General features: G+C 37.9%; 1 pseudogene; it reads left to right on the top strand.

The window, feature by feature from the left end:
• Positions 1–7,930: 7,930 nt before the first annotated feature.
• On the top strand, positions 7,931–8,353 carry LOC129642287 (60S ribosomal protein L23-like; annotated as a pseudogene).
• Positions 8,354–9,752: the final 1,399 nt, after the last annotated feature.

Below are 9,752 nucleotides of genomic sequence, written 5' to 3'. Positions count from 1 at the left end.
TGGAGATGATTATGGAGACCAGTAGAAAGTTAAAATCAAAGGATTTTCACTTCATTTTGAAAGCCTGAATAGTGTCATGGGTCCTCATTATATTGCAGAAACTTATTTTCCACTAGTTTTAAAAAAAATGGAGCACATTATTATTATGAATAACACTCTGAACAGAGATTTCTTTAAAATGCATAAAAATAGCATGGGAACAGAATTTGCATACATAAAATAAAATGAGAGGAATATAAAAATGTGACAACACAGGTACACAAATATCAAAGTATCCAAAAGTACAGCTGTCTACTCTGCTTCTTCAGCCCTCACAAACATGTATGCGAGGAACCAAGTAAAATTATCATGTGACTACCATTTATATAATTGCATACAAATAAAACCTTCTAATATTACAGAGTTTTCATGAGGGTAGTCTCAAGAATCCTTGATGATTTTACATACACACGCACACACACATTCATACCCTGTGCTCTTATCTTTCTCTTCCTCCTCTTCCAAAGCCAAAGGTAATGTATTAGTTTTCTGTTGTTCTTATAACATTACCACAAACCTGGAGACTAAAACACATCACTAATATTTATCATAAAGTTCATAAGTCCAATATGGGTTTCAACCTGTGTAAAATTCAGGTGTTGGCCCAAATGTCTTTTGGGGGAGGCTCCAGGGATTCATTTCCTAGGTTTTTAGAGCTTCGAGAGCCTTCTCACATTCCTTAACTTGCAGTCTCTTCCCATCATGAAAGCCAGCAACTGCATCTCTGACTTCTGCTTCCGTCAGTACATCTCCTTCTCTGACTGCCCTGCCTTGTTTGCTTAAAAAGACCATGTGGTTACATTGGACCTACCGAGATAATTCAAGACAATCTCCCTATCTCAAAATTCATCATTTAATCATATCTGCAATGTAAAATAACATCCTCACAAGTGCTGAACACAAGATGTGGACATCTTTGGGGATCATTATGACACCTACTAGAGATCCGACAGAGAGCTCTACCATTCTGCTCTCTACTTCTTTAACTCCTAATGCCTTCCTTAAAATAACTCAATTGGACTTTTGCCTCAACCACTGGTCTTACGTTGTTCTTATCCAGATCACAAGAAAAGCCTGAGCTAAATGTTCTAAGCAGGTTCTTACCTTCTCTGACTATACTCTTACACTTTTATTTGTTGTCTCTTCCCTTTTCCTTAAACTTTCTTTCCCTGGGGCTCCCATGCTGCCCTTTTCTTTTTCCTCCAAATTTTTCATTGATCTTCCATAGTTTTGTTGTTGTTATTGTTGTTGTTGTTTTCCCATGAACTCCTCTTCTTTCTCTCAATGCTGGCTGTTTTCCTTTACTTTGTCCTAACTCTACCTGTTTTCATCAGCTCTCATGACCTTATCTATGTGCAAGACTTCTATAGAGATCAGTTCCAAATCTCTGTCTTTCATTTATACCACTCTCCTAAATTGTGTAATCAAGCCACTTGTCCATTTGGATGGTGGAAGAGAACTTTAAAACCAACATGTCCAAGTGTAGATAATCATTTAAGGGAGCCAAGCCACAACTCTTCCCCTGCAACCCTCTCCTCCCCTCTTCTTTTTTGGACTAACAGCAATATTCTCTTCTTCGTCACCAACCCAGAAAGTATGGAATCATTCTTGACATATCTCTCTCCTTTTAAGACTTATGTGTAATCCTACCACATAAGCATCAAATCCTCCTGTTTTAATTTCTTAATATTTCTTCGATCTAGTCCATCTTCATCATATTCTTAGTCACTGCCTTACTTCTGGTCATAGTTACCTATTTTATTTGTTGATTTCACATGTTCATATCTAGTCCTTTGTCTCCAGCTTTAGCTCCGAGTAATCCCAGCCTTCACACAGTTACCAAAACAATCTAAGTAAATATGATTATCACAATACTAATTAAAATTTTTCAGCAACTTCTTAATCCAGTTTCTTGGGCACATGGACTATTTCCCTTTTCATACTTCCCAGCTGCACTAGCCTCAATGCTTTTCCATAATTATTTTTCTCTTAATTCCACTTTCCAAAATGTTCTGAAATTTAAATGAGGAAATATCAGAAAAGCAGACAGTATAGTTTCTAGAATACAGTAAACATTCTGCTGCTGCTGCTGCTGCTAAGTCGCTTCAGTCGTGTCCGACTCTGTGTGACCCCATAGACGGCAGCCCACCAGGCTCCCCCGTCCCTGGGATTCTCCAGGCAAGAACACTGGAGTGGGTTGCCATTTCCTTCTCCAATGCATGAAAGTGAAAAGTGAAAGTTAGGTCGCTCAGTCGTGTCTGACTCTTAGTGACCCCATGGACTGCAGCCTACCAGGCTCCTCCGTCCATGGGATTTTCCAGGCAAGAGTACTGGAGTGGGGTGCCATCACCTTCTCCGACAGTAAACATTCATTGAACATTAACTCCCTGTTTTCTCCTTTTCCTTCTCCTCTGACTAGAAGTTTGCATATGTTAAAGGTTCAACCAGTTAAATTTTGATTTAGTGGCAATCTATTCATCAGGGTCAATTCAGTACATTCCTCCTCCTTTGGGTTTTATGAACAACATACTTCATTCCTAGGAATAGAACACCAATGAAACTTTCTACCAACTACTTAAGGATAAAGTTCCATATTATTAACATATCATATTCCTTGGCTAATTCGGATAAACATCTTTTTTTCTGTTCCTTTTAATTTCAGTCATATGATCTATAGCAGAATCCCTGACATATCACAGAGCAGCACCATATACAAACATGATTATCACACGACCATGTGAAAAGGGACTTCTACTCATAGAAGTTTTTTTTTTTTTCTTTTTAAAAAATTTACTCTTAAAGATTCCATCACCTTCAAAACAGGACATTTTGTTTCTTACATGGCCTTTGGAATCTCTGCAACCCACAGATTGAACTTTTACATCATCTCACTTCTGGTCTTTTCTCATCCCCTCCATCATCAGCATTCTGATTCACTCACAGCCTGGCACCTGTTCTCAACTCAGCAACCAGAATGCTCCTCTTAAAGCATAAATGCACACTTCTTTATCTTTCTGCTTCTGAACTCTCTCTCTGAATAAAAGTGTGGCTTTTACACAACCTGCCAGGATTGACAAGATCCAACCTCTGGTCACATCTACTCCTATTTTTGCTCCCACACTCTTTGTGGCAGCCCTTCCGTTCTCCTCACTTTTCCTCACACAGGCCAAGCTCCCTGGATGAGTGCATTTCTCTTCTCTCTTCTGCTCAAGGGATCAGTTCCTGTCCTCCTTCAGGTCTTTGCTTGAGTATCACTTTTCAACCATCCTTCTCCAACCACTCTGTTAAAAGCTGAAACTTCATATTTTTATCGCCTGCTTCACCTTTCTCCCTAACACTTTCATTTTATTCCAAAATATATATCTCTGTCTTCTCCTTATTAGACAATGAGACTAGGAGGATAGGGGACTTTGTCATTTTTATTCACTGTATTATTAGTGAGCACCCCAAAAAGTGCCTGACACATAGTTGGTTTTGAGTGAGTATTAGGGAAATACATTTCTGTGATATTCCGTAGAGACTTAGTTTTCACTTTCACTTGACATTAAGTTTTCAATTTATTTTTGGTTATTGTGATAGGCATGGGAAGTTTATCAGGACAGCACAGATAAATCTAATGGGAAGGAAATAAGCTTCATACTTCATATTTTTGCCCAGAGATGTTCTTCAATGACATTGTCCTGATAGTATAATCTAGGGATTCAGTACCAGATTTCAAAAATAAAATTAAAAGACATCAGATCAGTTTCATGGGTGCATTAACATTTATGGGACAAAGGTCCATAAAAGAAAGAGTATTTCATACTCCTAGTCACACAGAGATGAACAATGATTTTTCAGAGATCTTGATAGTATATGAATTACAATATGTTGAGCCAGTATGGTAGTAAAAACTTGCTACAGGGACTTCCCATAAGGGATGAAAATCAAGTTATAGGCTTTAAGATGTTTGACAACTTATGTCTACATGAAAAGGAAAAAAAAAGATCTCTTTGGATATTAAGTATCTCTGTGAATATTCATAAAGCAAAATATTTAAAATTTTTTGTATGAATTCTTCTTTCTATAAAACTATTCTTAAGTTATAGGATAGGACTTTTTTCTGCATGTACTATACCAAATACTTACATTGTTGTTGATGTTGTTGTTGTTCAGTCACTAAGTCATGTCCAACTCTTTGCAACCAAATGGACTGTAACATGCCAGGCTCCTCTGTCCTTCACTACCTCCCGGAATTTGCTCAAATTCATGTCCATTGTGTTGGTGATGCTATCTAGCCATCTCATCCTCTGCCAGCCGCCTCTCTTTCAATCCTTCCCAGCATCAGGGTCTTTTCCAACGCATCGACTCTTCGCATCAGGGGGCCAAAATACTGGAGCTTCAGCTTAAGGAATGGTCCTTCCAATGAATATTCAGGATTGATTTCCTATAGGATTGATTGGTTTAATCTCCTTGCAGTCCAAGGGACTCTCAAGAGTCTTCTCCAGCACCACAATTGAAAAGCATCAATCCTTTGGCACTCAGCCTTCTTTATGATCCAACTCTCACATCCGTGCTTGACTATTGGAAAAACCAGTAGTTTTTTACTTTTTTTGGCAAGACCTTTGTTGGCAAAGTGATATCACTGCTTTTTAATACACTGTCTAGGTTTGTCAGAGCTTTCCTTCCAAGGGGCAAGTGTCTTTTAATTTCATGGCTGCAGTCACCATCTGCAGTGATTTTGGAGCCCAGGAAAATAAAATATATTACTGTTTCCACTTTTTCCCCTTCTATTTGCCACAATGTGATGGGACTGGATGCCATGATCTTAAGATTTTTTTTTTTTTAATATTGAGTTTTAAGCCAGCTGTTTCACTCTTCACTTTTACTAATGCTCACATACCATCACTAATAATCAATTTTCATATAATTTCCCCTGTAGTACTCATTCAATATGTTATTTGAAAGTGTTACTCAAAAATACCACATAGGATATATTAATCATCAGTCAATCCTAACTACTTAAGTGTGTGCCTTCATCATTTAATGGTATATTTTTATTTCTCAAAATCAAAGGGTTCCAGGTAAACTAACATCTGAGAAAAATGAAACCCCTACCCTTTAAAGTATTGTTAACTGGCAAAATGTAATTCAAATTAGTACTTAGTATTTTTAGTTAGTAAAGAACCATATTCAAATAAATTTGAGACCAAAAAGAAGATACAAAATGATTAAAGTAGCTTTTATAGGTCACTTAACAAGATATGGGAAATTTTTAGTCCTTTCATCTTTTAATAAAATATAAAATATTAATTCTCTCTAGTTAAGAATCTATACAATTTCCTAAGTACAGTGGATGAAAAAAATATTTATAGGTGCTGCCTTCAACAATTCTTTTTCATTTTTTTCTAAATCTGTAGCTTAAACTAATCAGATGTATGTAACAACATTCTTCTGCAAAATTATAGTAACTGTAAGACTTCCCATGGGGACACACTCACCTAAATGTTCAACTCTATTATAGATTTACAGATGATTCTTTTATCACATTACCTTCACAAAAATATGCAGATAATGCCTAAATGGTTTATTGAATTCAAGCCCCATTGCTGAAAAAGCTAGAGTTAAGTATTAAATGGAAAAATTTGTAATGAAGTAAATATTGTTCCAGTTCTATTTCCTTGGCTCCAAACATATATTTAGAATCAAGGGATAGAGTTTAGTCAAGTTTGGTAGTTTTAGAAAAACAATATATTTTATGTGTTCATAATCCCACCTCCAGCTTTCTTTTTCCACAGGTGTACCTTTAGGGATTAGACAGGTTTAAGGACATTCCTGTTACCTTTAGGTCTTCTCTAATCCAAGTTTTCAGTTCTATGGGTTGTTGATAAGTGAGCCATACAGATGTGCTAGAGGTTATGAGGAGATCAGTTCAGTTCAGTCACTCAGTTGTGTCTGACTCTTTGCAACCCCATGAATTGCAGCACACCAGACCTCCCTGTCCATCACCAACTCCCAGAGTTCACTCAGACTCACATCCATCGAGTCAGTGATGCCATCCAGCCATCTCATCCTCTGTCGTCCCCTTCTCCTCCTGCCCCCAATCCCTCCCAGCATCAGAGTCTTTTCCAATGAGTCAACTCTTTGCATAAGGTGGCCAAAGTACTGGCGTTTCAGCTTGAACATCATTCCTTCCAAAGAAATCCCAAGGCTGATCACCTTCAGAATGGACTGGTTGGATCTCTTTGCAGTCCAAGGGACTCTCAAGAGTCTTCTCCAACACCACACTTCAAAAGCATCAATTCTTCGTCGCTCAGCTTTCTTCACAGTCCAACTCTCACATCCATACATGACCACTGGAAAAACCATAGTCTTGACTAGATGGACCTTTGTTGGCAAAGTAATGTCTCTGCTTTTGAATATGCTATCTAGGTTGGTCATAACTTTCCTTCCAAGGAGTAAACGTCTTTTAATTTCATGGCTGCAGTCACCATCTGCAGTGATTTTGGAGCCCCCAAAAATAAAGTCTGACACTGTTTCCACTATTTCCCCATCTATTTGTCATGAAGTGATGGGACCAGATGCCATGATCTTCGTTTTCTGAATGTTGAGTTTTAAGCCAACTTTTTCACTCTCCTCTTTTACTTTCATCAAGAGGCTTTTTAGTTCCTCTTCACTTTCTGCCATAAGGGCATATGAGGAGATAATACCTTGCAATATACAATCCTTTCAAAATATTTAGTTTTGAAAAACTATAAATTTAGTGAAAATCTAAGCAAAATGTGAACACTAGTAAATGACATTGAATATGACAGCAAATTTGAAAAACATTTTCTGTTGATTATACAGACATTTTTGGAAACTATTTTCCCTATGAATATGACTGTCAAGTATATATTAATACACCTATATGTATATATACAGAGATAGATTATTTTACTAGATTATAGATAGTAATCTCAGTTTCTTTTAATATCCATATCCATATCATTTTAATATCCATATTTCATAACTAGGAATAGATAGCTCTGACATACCTTGGTAAACCACCAACATTTGTCTTTTGCCTATACTTTGATGCCATAGTATCCAGAGAGGCGCTGAAGGAAGAAGGTTAAGCTGAACTCAACAACATGATTATTGCCTTATATGCCATGAAATATGAATTTTAAAAAAAAGAAAAATTTAAAGAGCTCTGCCATCACTTTCTATCCTCATTCCTTCTCTAGCTGCTGCAAAACAGTAGAGATATAGTAGAAGCCAATGGAGTCCCATCTCATCAGTGAGACCCTGGAAATACTGGCAGGTTTTCAGCTAGTAAAGAATCTGCCTGCAATTTGGGAGACCTGGGTTTGATCCCTGGGTTGGGAAGATCCCCTGGAGAAGGGAAAGGCTACCCACTCTAGTATTCTGGCCCGGAGAATTCCATGGACTGTATAATTCATGGGGTTGCAAAGAGTCAGACATGACTGAGAGACTTTCACTGTCATGGGTAAAAGATGCAAAAATTCCTCAGCACTTGCCCACACATATCCTTACAAAACCTCAATTCTAGCACTGTTATTTAACTTATATACTATTTCTTCTCCTATAAATCCACAACTTCATGAAAAAAAAAAGTAAAAATGTTAGTCACTCAGTTGTGTCTGTCTCTTTGTGACTCCATGGACTGTAGCTTGCCAGGCTCCTCTGTCCATGGAATTTTCCAGGCAAGAATACTGGAGTAAGTATCCACTGGAGGAAGATCCAGGGGATCTTCCTGACCCAGGGATCAAACTTGGGTTTTCTGCATTGCAGGCAGATTCTTTACCATCTGAGCCACCAACAAATCCTGAACATTATGGCTGTAAAAGATGCAAATTAAAAACTAGTAAAGCTTTTTTGTTGTTGTTGTCCCTTTCCGGTGTTCAAGATGTCGAAGCAAGGTCGTGGTGGGTCCTCTGGTGTGAAATTCCAGACTTCCTTGGGTCTTCCGCTTGGAGCCCTGATCAACTGTGCTGACAACATAGGAGCCAAAAATCTGTATATCATCTCGGTGAAGGGGATCAAGGGACGACTGAATAGACTTCCTGCTGCTGGTATGGGTGACATGGTGATGGCCACAGTCAAGAAAGGCAAAGCAGAGCTCAGAAAGAAGGTACATCCAGTGGTGGTAATTCAACAATGAAAGTCATACCATAGAAAAGATGGTTTGTTTCTTTATTTTGAAGATAATGCTGGGGTCATAGTAAACAATAAAGGGGAAATGAAAGATTTTGCCATCACAGGGCCAGTTGCAAAGGAATGTGCTGAGTTGTGGTCCAGGATGCCTTCCAGTGCTGGCAGCATTGCATGATTCTTTGGTGTATTTGTAAAAAAAAAAAATCATTTGCTCCCCCCACCAAAAAAATTAGTAAATATCTTTTGTACTGTTTAAATAGAGGGATTGAGGTCCTACAGTAAGAAATAAAAAGCAAAGTCAAGCTAAGTATTTAAAGGAGAATCTCATATGGAGAGATTTACAAAGTGTAGGCAGAATATAGGGAAGTCATGGGTTAGTGCAGTAACCAGGGGCTACAGCATTAACACAACCTCTGCCCCCCACCCCCACCCTTAGGCCTGAGAGAGAGGCCTGGAAGAGGACAAGTACCAGACCAGGTGAGACAGAAAGAGGTCTGTGGGGCACGGCCACCCAGAAGGAGTAATTGCCTGCGATGAAGGGATGCTGACAGCCTCAGACAGACCTATGGCGTGCGACTGTGGCAGAAACTCTCCAAACAAAACAGGACAACATTGGTCTGAGAGAATGTACAGTCTCTAAAAATATGAAAGATTTAATTGATGAGCATAGTTTTTTTTTTTTTTTTAAGAAAAAGTTGAATGCATTGAATGTATTCAAAAATTCAGTAAAAAATAATAAAAAATGAGAAAGAAACTCTTTGAAGAGCAGATAGTACATATAAAGTATTGTACAGGCCTCACTGAGGTGGCTCAGTGGTTAAAAAAAAAAAAAAAAAATCTGCCTGCCAATGCAGGAGACCCAGGTTCAATCCCTGGGTTGGGAAGATCCCCTGGAGAAGGAAGTGGCAGCTCACTCCAGTATTCTTGCCAGGATAATCCCATGGCCAAAGGAGCCTGGCAGGCTACAGTCCATGAGGTTGCAAAGAGTCAGACACAACTACACACACACACATCACCCATTGCACAGGCCTAAATCAGACTACAGTAGATATAGCTAATATTTATTGAGGGTTTTTTAGGGTCAACCATATTCTGTCAGGCACATTTAACGTGTCGTCTCACATTATATAACATTCCAAAGAAGTAGAGGATTATTTTTCCCATTTTACACAAAGGAAACCAGTTTGGAGACTTTAAGTAGTTCTCCAGTCCACACAGCAAGCAAATTGTGGAGGCAGGAATTGAACTTAGCTCTGACACCCAAATCCTATTCATTTCATAACAATATTATTGCATTATTATCCTTTAATTTTATGAAGTTAGATCTATCATACTTAGTAAGGACAATACTTATATTCTCAAATGAAATATATGTAAATGATAAATATTTGGCATTTTAGATTTATAAAATGTCTTAATTCTTAGATCTTTCAAAAGGTATCATTCACTATTTAAATCATATTCCCAATTTTAATAGCTTTCCTTGGGCATATTATATACTCACCAAGCTAACACACTGACACTCAGCTATGCCAAAATATAGAATCCACCAAAATATCTAAAAATACTTTGGA

This window comes from Bubalus kerabau, chromosome 1, assembly GCF_029407905.1.
Source record: "Bubalus kerabau isolate K-KA32 ecotype Philippines breed swamp buffalo chromosome 1, PCC_UOA_SB_1v2, whole genome shotgun sequence".
NCBI classification, from domain to species: domain Eukaryota; kingdom Metazoa; phylum Chordata; class Mammalia; order Artiodactyla; family Bovidae; genus Bubalus; species Bubalus kerabau.
This window is presented reverse-complemented; position numbering and strand designations above follow the sequence as displayed.